This window comes from Leptonychotes weddellii, chromosome 8 (genome assembly GCF_054177405.1).
Source record: "Leptonychotes weddellii isolate Sample4059 chromosome 8, ASM5417740v2, whole genome shotgun sequence".
Classification (NCBI taxonomy): Eukaryota; Metazoa; Chordata; class Mammalia; order Carnivora; family Phocidae; genus Leptonychotes; species Leptonychotes weddellii.
Genome location: NC_138376.1, coordinates 115,509,887 through 115,525,275, shown reverse-complemented (window position 1 = coordinate 115,525,275; position 15,389 = coordinate 115,509,887). Strand labels below are relative to the sequence as shown.

General features: G+C 39.4%; 1 protein-coding gene across 2 annotated transcripts in view; it reads right to left on the bottom strand.

Annotated features, from left to right (window-relative positions):
• The window catches only part of TAB2 (TGF-beta activated kinase 1 (MAP3K7) binding protein 2), a 92,620-nt gene extending 86,598 nt beyond the window's left edge, over nucleotides 1-6,022 (bottom strand). For both annotated transcript variants that reach the window (XM_081829129.1, XM_081829130.1), the window contains exon 1: nucleotides 5,646-6,022. The gene's annotated coding sequence lies outside the window, so the exon portion shown is untranslated. The remainder of the gene's footprint in view (nucleotides 1-5,645) is intronic.
• Nucleotides 6,023-15,389: the final 9,367 nt, after the last annotated feature.

The window sequence follows — 15,389 nt, the reverse complement described above, 5'->3', positions numbered from 1 at the left end:
GCAAATAACGGATTTCTTCCTTTCAATTTCTATGGTATTTTTCTAATTTCTGGTTAGATTCAAAAAAATGGCATTCAGGAGACTTTGCCTGACACCTCAGTCTCTGCCTAAACTAGAGATTCAAAGACTTAAGCCCAGTAGTCACTTTTCAAACTCAGAAGTGGCTTACCACCAAAATGAGTTGTGATACACAGAAAAACTAAGAACCATTCAACAATTAACACACAATATTTTTTGAGCTCTTAAGCAGAGACCAACCACTGAAGATATGGTGAAGTCAAGACTGAAATGAAAATAAGCCATGGTCTGTCCCTGAGAAGCTCAGTTAGTAATCTTCCAGAATAAAAATGAAAAACAAATACTTCAATTTGATTGGCTACTCTCCCCTCAAAAAAACTCATCAACAATTTGCACTTTTATCTTTGTAAAAGTTTTCCTTAATACTTTGTGAATTCTTTGGATTATCCCCTTCACACAACAAGAGAGTAATAAATAATGAAAAGAGCATTTATCGAATGCTTACAATATGCCAGGCTGTACTAAATGTTTCACAACCATTTGCATAAATTGGAATCTTAATACACTATTGTATTTGTCAAGATGCTGAGATCCAGCTCAACCTTAATAAGCTATGTCACAATGTTGTCACCAGAAAAACACTGTAGATTTACACCTGATATCACATTGACTAGGCAAGTGTACCAATTTCCCAGACAGTACTAGTGACTCTAAGTTACAGGTGCATTTTAATTAACCTTATGCTATCAGACAAGAATGTTTCAGTTTAAGTGAAATATATATTAAACAATGACCCACAGTGTTAGGAGAGCTTCTTGGAAGGGTCACCAACTTTAACTATGTTTGTTTGACAGAACTTTCTGAGAAGCAGTAAACAAAAATGTTACAACTTACCCAAACCCTTCTATATAGCAGATAATTGATACAAAATGTATAACTTGTAATCACATCAACCTTCTTGATATTACACTCCTTTTAGAGAGAAGAAAACAAGTTCAGAGAGGCTACAAAATTGTAATCCTCTGCAAATCACAAAGCTAGTCAGTGGCAAAACCAGGATAGTGGACTCGATTTTCTATTGAGGGACAAAGCAGTTTTCTGAAGTACTAACAATAGGAAACTGCTATCATTGGAAACTATAACTCTAAAGTACAAACACAGTTGTGTTCCCAAGTTATAAAGTATATTCTTAAAGAAAACACTTATGTAAGTTTTTGTTTTTGAAATCAAGGATAGTATCAGTCAGTTCTGAAAACAGCAAATAAACAATGTCCATTCTCCAACCCACTTTTCTGTTTTTCTCCACAGTACTTTTTCATCCCAGACATACTACATTTTACTCATTTGTTTTTCACTACTAAATGTAAACTAAACAAAGGACAGAAATTTTGTCTATGTCAGTCACTGCTGCCATCTCCAACATCGCAAAGGTCCCTGGCACATAGTAAGTGCTCAATAAATATTTGTGAAGTGAATGAAAGCTTGGCACCCAGTAGGCATCTGGTACATATTAGTGTCTTTTTCTTTCCTTTACTATGAAAGAAACACTAAAAAGATATTATGTTCTTGAAGGTCAAAAAAAATTCATCGCTCCCTTGATAACCAAATTTTGAACTAAAACAGGTGATTAGAAATACAATAGATTAAAATTTTACATTAAAAATATTAAGAAGCAAATAGAAAAGACACTCAGCAATTTATCAAGCATCAAGAGATAAGGGGGGGTCTACATAAATTGTATTTTGAAAAAATGCACTTTTAAGTGTCTAGACTTTAATCTATTTTCATAGGTATGTTTTGTTGATATTAACATCTATGATTTTAGTTTGTGGCAATTCTGACGTGGATCTCCTGAAATATCAACTTGTCAGCTGACACTTTTTACTGTGCTTTTAACAGTAGCTCATTCCTTTTTTGAGGATTAAGAAATTAGAAACTAAGCATATTCTGTAAAGTGACTCAGTAAAAATCAGAGTGAAAAGTGTAAATGAAATGCTTAAATTTAATGCTAGAAGGTCAGTAGTATTACTTGATATTAAACACTGTGTTTTGAGGAATGGAATATTTAGAAAACAAAGAAAAAGAAAGCCATTCTTAATCTATGACTCCATCAAGATCACAGTCAGGTTTAGTGGTCAACAAAAGAGAATGCTGAAAGTACAATACTAGCTACCCTAAGAGTACTTTCTCAGGTTTTTTAGCTTTCTGATTAAGCAAGTGTCCTTGATTTTAAAGGACCAGAATCATAAGAAATGAAATATTAAACTACTGTAAAGTGTTTTCAAAATATGAGCCAGAGGTAAATAATATGAACATACATACATTTAAATTTCACATAATTTCCTTACCACTTTGATACAGGTTTATTTCATTTTTTAATAAAGATTTTATTTGTTTGTCAGAGAAAGAGAGAGAGCACAAGCAGGGGGAGCAGCAGGCAGAGGGAGAAGCGGGCTCCCTGCGGCATTCAACCCCAGGACCCTGGGATCATGACCTGAGCCACAGGCAGGCGCTTAACCAACTGAGCCACCAGGCATCCCTTGATACAGAAGGCTTCAAATAAGATGACATACATATGGTCAGAGTCTTTCAAAAGATTCAGAGCAAATCTCCTTAGTACAGTTCAGCATGATCACTTTCCTATGCTTGGCAGCCACCACTACCCACATCTACATATTTCTAGCTACCTAAAACTGTTCATCTAATAATCCCTTATCTTCTCATTACTATTTTGCCCCAATCTTCACATTTGCCTCTGTAATTACCTCAAAATCCTTCTATTACAGATAGTCCCAATCTCAGATGGATCAAATAAAGATGACATAAGTGAAACAAAGGAAAAGTGCTACCACTGTTCTCTGGGTCATGGGAGGCTGGCCAGGTAGAGATATAATAGAATTGAAGCCTTTCTGAATTACAGTTTAATTTACAAACTTTACATACTGGAAAGATTATCAGATACTTTTTTCTAAACGATCTATAAAAGACAAAAATTCCCGCTTAAAGTTATGTTGATGATTTTTAAAAAAATAAACTTTTAGTCTTAATCAGTTTATGTATCTTAAAAAATGTTTAGAAAATTCAGACATCCCTCAAGGAATTTTTGGCATGAAATGCTTAGTTTCATGTAAATGATCTACATTATACCTATTTTTCAAAATGCACTGTGTTCACAGATATATGTCTACATTTCATCCTGAACAGTATTTTGAGAAAAGAATTTTCCTTACAGACAAAATGACAAATAGAATAAACTTTCATTTGTATCATGTTAAGACAATTACCCATGTTACTAATACTAACGAAGGAATACTCATTAACATAATTGGGGATCTGGTTAGTGTCTACCTAACTCTGCAGAGTTTAAAAGCCTCATTTCATTAGATGTAATAATTGTATGCAAGTCTTAAAACAATCCTTAGTTGAAGGCAAATCCTTCTTTCCACTACAGAGAGGACCAAATATAGATGTTATTTCAATCAAACAGGATTAAGTCAAAATGTATTTTTCAGGAAACTGGTTATCAGATGAGACTCCCATCATTTACTTTTTTTTTTTTTTTTTAAAGATTTTATTTATTTGACAGAGAACACAAGCAGGCAGAGTGGCAGGCAGAGGGAGAGGGAGAAGCAGACTCTCCACTGAGCAGAGAGCCTGATGCGGGACTTGATCCCAAGACCCTGGGATCATGACCTGAGCCAAGGCAGCCACTTAACCGACTGAGCTACCCAGGTGCCCCTTACCCACTTCGAAATGAGTTACAAAAGCACAAGCTCTACTACTTGACAGTTCACTAAAGAGGGGTGAATAACTGCAGTTCATCAGTGTCCTCTGAGAATATTTTTAAACTCAGAAAGTTATTCCATGTACCCAAGAGAAGAAATGAAATAATGGTGTATATTCAGTGAATGACTTACTCATCTAATGAACACATTCAACTTTCAGTTGATTCTTTAAAGATTTAAATCATAAGACCCTATATTAGAAACTGATTAGATTAAAAATAAAAAAAAAACCCCAACAGAAGTTCTGAATCACTGGAATTTTTGTTCTATTTCCTGTTAACACACTGATGGTACCATCACTCAATATATTTGTTCCATACACGTTTTTAAATGCTTCAGGATCCCTTTTAAACTAACTTGGCCCTAATTTAATTTGTAGCTCATTTATCTGACAATTCCTTCCATTGTTTCTAATTTAAGTGCTCAGCCAAAACGTACAATAAGATGAAAAGCATGTCTTCCTTTATTAGAAAATGCAATGCTTTCAAACTAAAGTTTCAAACTGCAGGGTTTATTAAAACCAATCACTCACTGTCACAAAAAAAGGGTGCCAATACTCTGCTACTGTACGAAGAAAAGTGTGGCAACCAGTTAATACTGTAAAAACTGAAAGCAAAAATTCTATTCCATGCCCACCAAAATTCCCAGCCAAATCTGATATTGCATAATGAGCAACATTCTCTTCTGAGTGAGCTAAAGCACAGACCAGTTCCTTTTATAAAAAGTGAATCAATCTGACCCTAAAATTTGACACTTTACAAACTTACCTAAAACGGACAAAATGGATGCAAAATTATACTACCTCACTGTTGCCTCGAATAGGACCTTAGCGTTCAAGAACTTTCCAGTGAATAAAAAGCTCTTAAAAACAGCCTCGCACTGGGGACCTGAATTTCATGAACTACTCAGAAACCGCTGTGAAGCTGCAAATTCCCTCCGCTCTCCTGGAAACCCCTCTTATCAGAAACATTTGAAGAATTTCTCCACAACAATTAAGCGGACTTGAAGAATGGAAACCTAACATCTCAAATATACTATATATGGAATGAAACGTGGCCAAACACATAAATACAAACTCACACGGTCTCTGAGACTTTGGTATACAACTCTGCCCGGGCAATCCGACAGCATCAGCAACAGAAAGATACACCTGTCACCTGTTCAGCAATATCCAGACCCTTTCAGCCTCCCTGCTACAACCACAATCTTAGGGTTGGAGGTCGTATGGACAGAACACTAGAATTATCCAGTGAAATCGAGGGGGCCACATAATCACAGCGGGGCTTGCTCCCCATTTCAAGAAGGCTGCAGAAAACCAACACTGCAAAGGGAGCGAAGTTCTCCCCTCGTCCCCGCACAACTCTTTCAGTCTCTCCCCCCAACACCCTCGCTAAGTCATCTTTATCTGGACCACGGCTCCCCAAAAAGGAGTTTTCCTTTCCCCCACCCCCATCTCACACATGCCTGAGGGGCGGGCCGGGGGCACCGGTGCAGGCAGGGGCCCTCCCCACCCGCTGGCACCCTCCCCTACCCGGGGCTCTCCCCAGCTCCCGACTCCAATGAATGCCCCCCTCCCCCTACACACATACTCCCCGGAGCCCAGGCCCGGCCCGAGGCTCCCCACCCCCACCCCGTCGGGAGGACTTGGGGGGCCTCCCACTCTGCCTCGCCACTGGGGGAGGAAGGAGGCGGAGGGAGGAAGAGTGAGAGGAAGAAGCGGACGCCCCGCAAGGGCCCTGCGAGTCAGCAGAGCCCCTTCCAGACGAAGGGGGGGGTGCGGGGAGCTGAGGGGAGAGCCGGGACTGGGGATCCCGCCGAGGCCCGGCAGTGCTGTCCGTTTACCCTTCGCCGCCGCCGCTTCCCCCTCCTCCTCCTCGGCCGCCGCCGCCGCCTCTCCCACTAGGGCAGCCGTCTCCACCGTCGCCGCTGCCGCCTCCACCACCACGGCTGCCGCCAGCGCCGCCGCCGCCTCCGATTCCACCCGGCAGGGGGGACACCTCAGCCCTCCCTCCCTCCCCGCTCAGCCCCTCCGATCGGCCGCCGCCGCCAACTCCCTCCGGCCGCTGCCGCCGCTGCTCGTGGCTGAGGGGGAGGGGAGGAGAGGGGGTCGGGCTGGGTCGCCCCGCCGGCGGCTGCTGCAGATCAAAAACGCTGGCTGGGTGGCGTCGCCGCTCCCCGCTCCTCGGCTCCGGCTCGCTCGGCCTCCCTACCTCCCTCTGCCCCCACCCCCCTCGCGCTCGCCTGCCCTCCCCCCACCCCCCCAGCTCTCGCTCGCTCTCGCCGCGGCTCCGCCAGCCCAGTGCAAATCAAAATACTGTCACACAATATGGCGGCACAGCCGCAGGCAAACACCGCGAGATCTGTGGCCGCTGCTGAGGCGGCGGCTGTGACGAGGCCTCCCCCAGCCGGCCGGCGGTGGCGGCAGCGGCGGCGCGGGGATGCTCTTTCTCCGCCCTGCACCCCTCCCCCGACACTCGCAGACTCCACGCCCGCCTAGGGAAGGCCGGAGGGAGAACCCTGCTCCGCGACGCGAATTGGCGCTGGCCGCCGCCGGGGCAGTGCAAGAGGGGCCGCTGGCTCAAAGAGCTCGGGGAGGGCCCGGGATCCTACGTTTTTAAATCCCGACCTCCCATACTTTGGAGGGCTGTGTGTGTGTGTGTGTGTGTGTGTGTGTGTGTGCGCGCGCGGAGAAAGTGCAAATTCCCCCACTCCACGGGGGCCGGTAGCAGTTCGCGCTGAAAGGCGAAAGGAGCTCCAGTTCCGCCTGCACGGCGCGTCCGGAAGCGGGCGGCGGGGCTGGCGCCCGCCGGGAGCCTTATGCTCGGGGCCGCGGGCGACCCCGGCGCAACGGTCGCTCCGCGCCTCCCGTGGGCCCGGGCCGCCGGGGCAGCAGGTGGGCCCGCGGCGGAGGCGGCGTCCGGCCGCCGTTGTGCCGGGACACACCCCCTTGGAGCCCGGCGGCGCCGAGGCTGCCGGCTGACTGGGGTGACTGGGGCCGGAGCCCCGAGTCTCTAGAGTATGTGGGAGAAGTCCTGGAAGCCTCGGCACTCCCACCGTCGAGACTTGAAAAGAGTCGGACTTTAAATTTTCTAGAGCGCTTAAAAAAAAAAAAAAATCTAAATGCTGCAAGGGTTTTGTTGTTTCGATTTTATTTTAATTGCACTTTCCTAGAAGTCCTAGAAGCAGAGCCAAAGACACTTTAACTTGGGGGGAGAAGGGGAGACTTGTTTCTATCTTCTTAAAGAAATATTTGTTTAATTTCCCCTAGGGGGGGGGAAACGTGTTTAACACTCAGACATTTCTCACAATGTAAAATATTTATTTAAAGATTCTAGTGCTTTCATGGTGTCCAAAACACTACGGCATTTTTGTGTCCCTGTCCAAAATGTCCACATCCCTGCCAGTTTCTTCCTTGAAACAATTCTTACTTATTCCCCAGAAAAATCCTGAAGGACCATTTTTATTTTTGTTTCCAGAATGAGCGCTATAGCTGGAGTGAATTTTTTTTTTTTAATATTTTTTAAGAAGTACAGGTTTCTATACAGTTAAGGGACTTTTCCCAGTTCCTTTTCCCCCCACTCATCATTTAAAAATACCTGTAATCTTGGAATAAAGAACCAACTCAAAACCTTTACCATGTCAAAAGCCAAAAGTACTTGTTATTTACAATATCAGAATTCAAGTATTTTCTCTCCTGTTGATATCATTAAGAGATGTAGAAATAAAAAGTGGAAATACTATAGGTTTAATTTATTCACTGGTGGGTAATAAAAAATCACCAGACCTTGATACTTTTAGTAGTCCTGTCTGATGAATTATTTCCATACTTAATGTTAAAGTAATTGAATAAATGAGTTTAGAGAAATTGGATCTATTATTAAGTAAATTTCACTTGAAACCACTAAAAAGCACAAAGCCAACAACTTCTTTTTTTTTATTATTATTTATTTATTTTTTTATTCTTATGTTAATCCCCATACATTACATCATTAGTTCTAGATGAAGTGTTCCATGATTGAGTGTTCGTGCACAACACCCAGTGCTCCATGCAGAACGTGCCCTCCTCAATACCCACCACCAGGCCAACCCATCCTTCCACCCCAAAGCCAACAACTTCTTGAAATAGAATTGTGTGTTTTATACAAAAATATTTTTAGAAACTTACTTAATGAAATAAATGTGTATTTTAATAGAAACAGAATGCTTTATAAACTTATGAGTATGGTAGGTGTGAACATACATTGAAGAGCTTTAACCTGGATCTAATTATGAGGAAGCATCAGACAAACCCCAAAAGAAGAAAGTTTTATAAAATAACTGGCCTGTATCCTTAAAACATTGTCAATGTCGTAAAAGACAAAACAAAATAAGGCCGCAGATTAAATGAAACTAAAGAAACATGGCAATTAAATGCAAAATGTGACCCCGAACTGGATCCTCTCCTGGAGCAGAAAATTGCTATAAAAGAATTATTGGGATAATTGGTGCAGTTGGAATATGGACTGCAGAGTAGATAAAACTACTGTATCAATGTTAAATTTCCTGAATATGGTATGTCCGAGAATATCCTTATTCCTAAGAAAACACACTGAAATATTAAAGGGTAAGTGGACATTATGTATGGGATTTTCTCCCAACTGGTTCAGAAAAAAGAAATTACACACACACACAAACACACACATGCACACAGACACATCTCTCATGTCTCCCATACACATACACAATCTTTAAAAAAAAATTTAAAGATTGGTGAATCTAGGTCATTATTTTTATTAAAGAATCAATTGTATTTCTATTGAGGTTGGAATATGATGAAAAAGGGGTTCCCTTATAAAATAAGGAATTTAAAATGAGCCATAGGGAATTTGAAAATACAAGGATTTGAAAACACAAAACAGATTGATTTCTGGAGGATAAAAGAAAAGATATTTTCTTTCTTGGGGTCTATAATAGAATTATAACTTATTTTTCAAAGATGGTTTAACTGTTCTCGTGCTTGAAGGTGGTGGAGTGTATTGTCTGTGTGTGTGGTAAAAACACCATATAACATAAAACTTACCATCTTAACCATTTTTAAGTGTGTAGTTCAATAGTGTTAAGTATATTCACATTATTGTACAACAGAGTTGTAAAACTTTTTCATCTTGCAACATTGAAACTCTATACCCAACTAAACACTAAATCCCTCTCCCCTCCCCCAGCCCTTGGCAACTGCAGGAGTATTTTTAAATTCTAAGAAATGTTTAAATATTTTAAAAACCTGGTGAATATGGAGATTTATGTGCTGTTCTTGGAAATTTCTCACTAAGTTTGAAATTACTGCAAAATTAAAAGTTTTCAAAAACAAAGAGCTTTAAACTACAGAGTTCTGCTTGACGAAGAGAGTAAAGTTGGAAGGTAGACAGGTCAATAGAAACAGATCCTTTTAGTATGGGCTAGCCATTGTATCTCAGTAACAGGTGAGAGTTTTGTCCATTCAGCTTACCCTTCTCCCCCATTTAATCTACTTGAATTTAGAACAAGAATAGTTCGGAACCCTTACTTATATACTGTATTTGGTAAATGTGATTTCCAAATTTAACGATCTAATAAATATTCAGTGTCTATTGGCCACAAAGCTCTGTGGAGAAAATAAGAGAGAATAAAATATACTGTGCCTTTCCAATGCTCTTTGTAGTGATTAGAGAGAAAAGAGACAAAATCCCTGTGCTACATTCAAGAGCCTTTTAGTCTAGGACTATGCTGTCTGATACAGTGGCCACTACGTACTTGTAGCTATTTATATTCAAAGTAATTAATTGAAACAAAATGAAAAATTCAGGCCATCAGTTGCACTAACCACATTGCAAGTGCTCATTAACCATCTTCACAGAAAATTCCATGGAACAGTACTGGTAGTAGAAGAGATTATGCTAGATAAATAATACCAATTCAAGGTAGTAATAAAGACCATAGAAGTTTAGGGGAAGGAGAGATTACTTTTCAGGGGGTGGAAATAGGGAAGGGATAGCTTCAAGAAGAAAATTGTATATGGACAGGAGTAGGTGGAACAAGAGTATTCCAGGGAAAGAAAAGCAGGAAGAAAGCAGGAAAGGGAGAGGTACATTTGAGGGATAGTACTTAATTCTGTGTATCTGTTACACGAGGTATGGAAAGCATAAAACCACAAATGCTGAGCTGCTGAGTCTGAACTATTCTCTAGGCAATAGGAAGTTACTAAAGGTCTTTGGAGAAAACCAAGGACACGATCAAATAGTTCATTAGGAAGGATCATCTAGCAGCAGGTGTATGAAATAGATTAGGTTTGAAGGCATAAAGATCACATAGCACTGCAATAGCCCAAATTAGAGATAATGACGAATTGATATAAAGTGGTCTATCAGTAAGGATGTTCTCACTGGCATGTAACAAATCTCAAAATGGATTTAAAATGGATTAAGCAATAAGGAAATTAGGTCTTGTAAATTTGGATATTGTAAACTAGAGTAGACTTCAGGTTTAAAAGATCCAGAAGCTTGATAATATCACCAAAGACCAAGTTCTTTCCACCTCTGCTCTGATGTCTTGGGTGTTGTTGGCATCATTGTCTGGCTGATGGCAAGATGGTAATGGCGGTCCCAATGATCATATCTCGAAGTCATAATGTCCAGAGGAAGAGGAGAGGTCTTCTTAAGAAAGGGAAAATGTTTCCCAGAACCACTTTCCCATGCATACCCCATCTTTTAGGCCATAATTGAATCCCATGCCCATTCATGAAACAGTTCCTGGTTTATATGATGGAACAAGTATTGAGGAGTCAAAGACAGAGAGATGAGAGTCAAAGACGACTCAGGGTTTAAGCCTAAATGACTACGTACATAGGAAGAGGAAAAGTTGTGGAAGGAAAGATGATGATCTTCGCGATAGTCCTTCTAATTTGAGATGCTAAAGAGATATCTAGATGGAGATGATCAGCATCTGAAAACATGAGACTGGAGTTCAAAAAGAAGATCAGAGTTGGGGATATACACTGGATGTCATCTGCAGAGAGAAAATAAATGAAGCCATGAGATTGTCAAAGGAGAGGAGGAGTGGAGAGGGTCTACAACACAGCCCTGGAGGATGAGGTAGAAACAGGGAAAGCAAGAGAAGTAGGCAAAATTGGACTATATATAGTACAGAAATTAAGGAGAATGGATGGAGTTTCAAAACGGCCAAAAGTGTTTAGTGCTATGAAGAGATTCAGGATGATGTAGACTTAGAGGCATTGGGTTGCTGACTAGAAGGTCATTGTGACCTTTAAGAGAGGTTTTTTGTTTTTTTTTTTTTTTTAATAGTAATGTAGGAGCAGGTAGATTTCAGGAGTCAAGGAATAAGCAGATAGGTAGGTTAGAAGTATGAAATACAGACTATTCTTTCCAAAGGCTTGGTAGTCATGAAAGGGAAAGCTACATGAATGAAGATGTTTATAGCAATATTTACTTACATGAATAAAAATTGGAAGGAACAAAAATTTCTGAATATACTATAAAGAATCAGGATTTGTGTAATCAATTGTGTGTGATGCAGTTATTTAAAGTAATTATTATGATTATGGAACAGTATGGAAAAATTTTTATAATATTAAGTGAAGGAAGAAGATAGAAGACTTTTAAAAAACACACATAGATTACAACACCCAAAAGCATACATGCATATGTATATAAAGATACTATGAAATAATCATAATTGTCTTGGAGTGGTTGAACAATGAGTTTTCCAGATTTTGTATAATGTTACAGCGTTTTATAATTAAAGCTGTATATGCATATATTTAAAAATATTAGATGGCAAAGACAGTACAGTAAATGGGGGAAATGTAAGGTTGAAAAACATTTGTTTTTGCTTGTTTGTTTTGCTTTGGTAGGAAATAAGAGACATTTAACTGTGTTTATCTGCTGAAGGGAACAATTCAAAGAACAGTGAAAGACTGAAGATGGAAGAATGAGGTGATGATGCTTGAGCATGCAAGAGAAGCCTAGGAGATTAACACTGAAGGCACAAAAGGAGAGTGTGAACTTTTTAGGAGAAGGGATATTTTCTGAGACAAAAATAAACAAGAAAGGAAGAAAATTTCCCCCAATGTGTGTGTATGTGTGTGTGTGCATGCAAATTGAAAGTTGATTCTAACATTGATATGGAAATATAAGGGCCTAGAATAACCAAGATAAATTTCAAACAAGAACTAAGTTAAAAGACTTATACTACCAAATTTAAAGACTTATTAAAAGACTCAGTAATTAAGACAGTGTGGTATTGGCACCAGGATACATGAATACACCAAAGGAACATAATAGAGAATCCAGAAATAGAACTTGATTTATGACAAAGGCGCTGCTGCAATTCAGTGAAGAAAGGATAATATTTTCAACAAATGGTGCTGGAGCAATTGGCTACTCATATGGAATAAAAAGATACTTGATTCCTACCTCACACCATATATAAAAATAAATTCAAGATGGGTCATAGACCTAAATGGGAAATTAAAAACAAAAAAGCTTCTATTAATCAAAGGACACTATCAAGAGAGTGGTAAGAAAGAGAGAATATGTTTCAGTACATATATTGACAATGGACTCACATTCAGAATATGCAAAAAAAACCCCCAAACTTCTGGGTAAATCAATAAGAAAAACCAAACAATGTAATTTTTTAAATGAGGAAAAGCTCCTGAAGAAGTATACTACAAAGATGACTTCCAAATGGCCAATAGGGAGGAAAGTGTTTAATATAATTTCTTATAGGGGAAATGCAAATTACAAATCACTACCTGCCTACCAGAATGGCTAAAATTTAGGACTGACAGTGCCCAAGTGTTGACAAAGAAAGATAGAGAGCAACCTGAACTCTCATGCATACAGATGGGAGTGTAAATTGGTTTATCCATGTCGGAAAACTCTTTGGCAGTATCTACTAAAGCTAAACATATGCCCTCTCTATGACCCAACTGTGTTAGTTTATTTTATGTGTCACTTGTCTGGGTCAAACATTATTCTGAGTGTTTCTGGGAGGGTGTTTTTGTATGAGATTAACATTTAAATTGGTGGACTTTAAGTAAAGCAGATTGCCCTCCATAATGTGGATGGGCCTCATCCAATCATTGAACGCTTGAATAGAATAAAAGACCAACTCTCCCCCAAGTAGGAGAAATTCTCCAGCAGATGGCTTTCTGACTTGAACTGGAACATCAGCTCTTTCTGGTTCTCCAGCCTAATGGCTTTTGAACTAAAACTGTGGCATTGGCTCTTCCTGGGTCTTCAGCCTGCCAGCTCATCCTATAGAATTTTGAACTTGACAGCCTCCATAATTACTATTATTTCTTTTGTCACTTATAAAAACAGGTAAATTGGACTTCATAAAAATTAGAAACTTAAGAATATATTCAAGAGAAATGAGAATATATGTCCACACAAAAATGTGTACATAAATATTTATAGCAGCATTATTCATAATAGCCAAAAAGTAGAAACAACTCCAAAGCCCGTAAAAGGATAAACATAATGTGGTATTTCCATCAATGGAATAGCATTTGGCAATAAAAAGGAATGAAGTACTGATACATACTACAACATGGATTAACCTTGAACATGTTATGCTAACTGACAGAAGCCACTCACAAAAGACTGCATACTGTATGATCCTGTTTATATGAACGGTCCACAATAGGCAAATCCATAGACAGAAAGTAGATTAATGGTTACCAGGAGCTGGAGAAAGGGGAGGAATTTGGAGTGACTTAATTGGTATAAGGTTTCTTGTGGGGATGATAAAGATGTTCTAAAATTATATATTGTGATGGTTTCATAACTCTAAATATACCAAAACCCACTGAATTTTGTACTTTGAAAGGGGGAATTTTATGGCATATGAATTATATTTAATAAAGCTGTTGCATATGTAAAAAGAATGAATTACTGATTAACAAAATAGGTATCATAGATATTCTGGGAAGAGAAAACAGCTAGACACAAGAGTACACATTGTATGATTCCATACACGTGAAGTTTAAGAACAGGCAAAACTAATTGATGGTGATATAAGTCAGACTAGTGGTTACCTCTAGAGGACACTGGGTAAGGAGTTTGATTATGGGGAGTCATGAGGAAGCTTACTGGAGTACAAGAAATGTTCCACATCTTGATCTGGGTTTTTTAACTGGTGATTGTTTGGATTCAAACATATGCAAAAATCTATTGAGCTATACAACTAAAATTAAGTGTGAGTTTGTCACTTTACTGAATATATTTTTTACTTCAATAAAAACATTTACAACAATGAAGAAATATGGATGACAATGTAGAGAACTTAAGCTCAGAAAGAGAGAGACAGGGGAGCCTGGGTGGCAGAGTCGGTTAAGTGTCCGACTCTTGGTTTCTGCTCAGGTTGTGCTCTCAGGGTCGTGAGATCAAGCCCTGTGTTGGGCTCTGTGCTCAGTGTGAAGGTCGCTTCGGATTCTCTCTCCCTCTCCCACTACCCCTCCCGCTCATGCTCTCTCTTTCTAAAATAAATAAATAAATCTTAAAAAAAGAGAGAGAGAGAGAGGGACAGTAGAAAGGTTGTGGGGCTCTCCAACCTTTCAGATATGCGGAAAGCAAGGTCTTTTGCTCCGAGTCAGAGTGTTGGATAAGGGATTACAAATTCATGCAAAGAAGATAGTGATATGAAGGAAGAGAATCACTCATCCATTTTTGTCTTATCTCTTTTAGGATAAATAAGGTGGCTTTATGTGCACATGCTCTTATGTGTATGAAATACGGTATGTATGTGTTGTGTGATGCCACCGTGGGGAGAAGCACCAGACACTGTTACTATGAACAATTTAAAAATTTATTTCAGGAAAATAATAACAATGAAGTCCTGGGAAATCAACAGTCTTCTTCATTTACTCAGCTATTCTTTGCCTCAGGACTAGACCTGAAAACAGGAGTTAGAACGGCTAATCTCATCTTTATCTCTCCCTGTCATCATGTATCATAGACTCTTTAATAGAAATATGTGTCATTCAGAAAGATTTCTGTCAGCATGATTAGCAATTGTTTACAATCTGTAACAACAGTCACCTATCTTTAACGTGGGCATGGGTGCTCAGTATTTTTAAGGCTCTTCTTTACCTTTAATAAAACCAGTGTTTAAAAAGTCTGTTATTTTCTCAACCACTTAATAATGACAGTTTCTATTTTTGAGACTAGATTGTGATGCAAAATCTTATTACAAATTATTCCTACTATCTTATATGGAATATGGCACCTTGATACATTGCGTGATGTGCAAACGGGTAGGAACTCAAGGCACACTAAATGTATCAATTCTAAGCCAATATTTATTATACAGTGCTTTACAATTTACAGTTTTTTTCACATACATTATCTTCTTTGTTCTTCACAGCTTCTTTTGTTATATACATTATTAGTACCACCACCAATTCACAACTAAAGATCTTAAGGTAAGAGTTAAATGACGTACCCCATCTAAAACAATTAGTAAGTGAATAGTGAGGCTTTCAACAGATCCTCTGACCACATATCCCAGGATTTTTTTCATCATACCATCATATAAGACATATTCTCT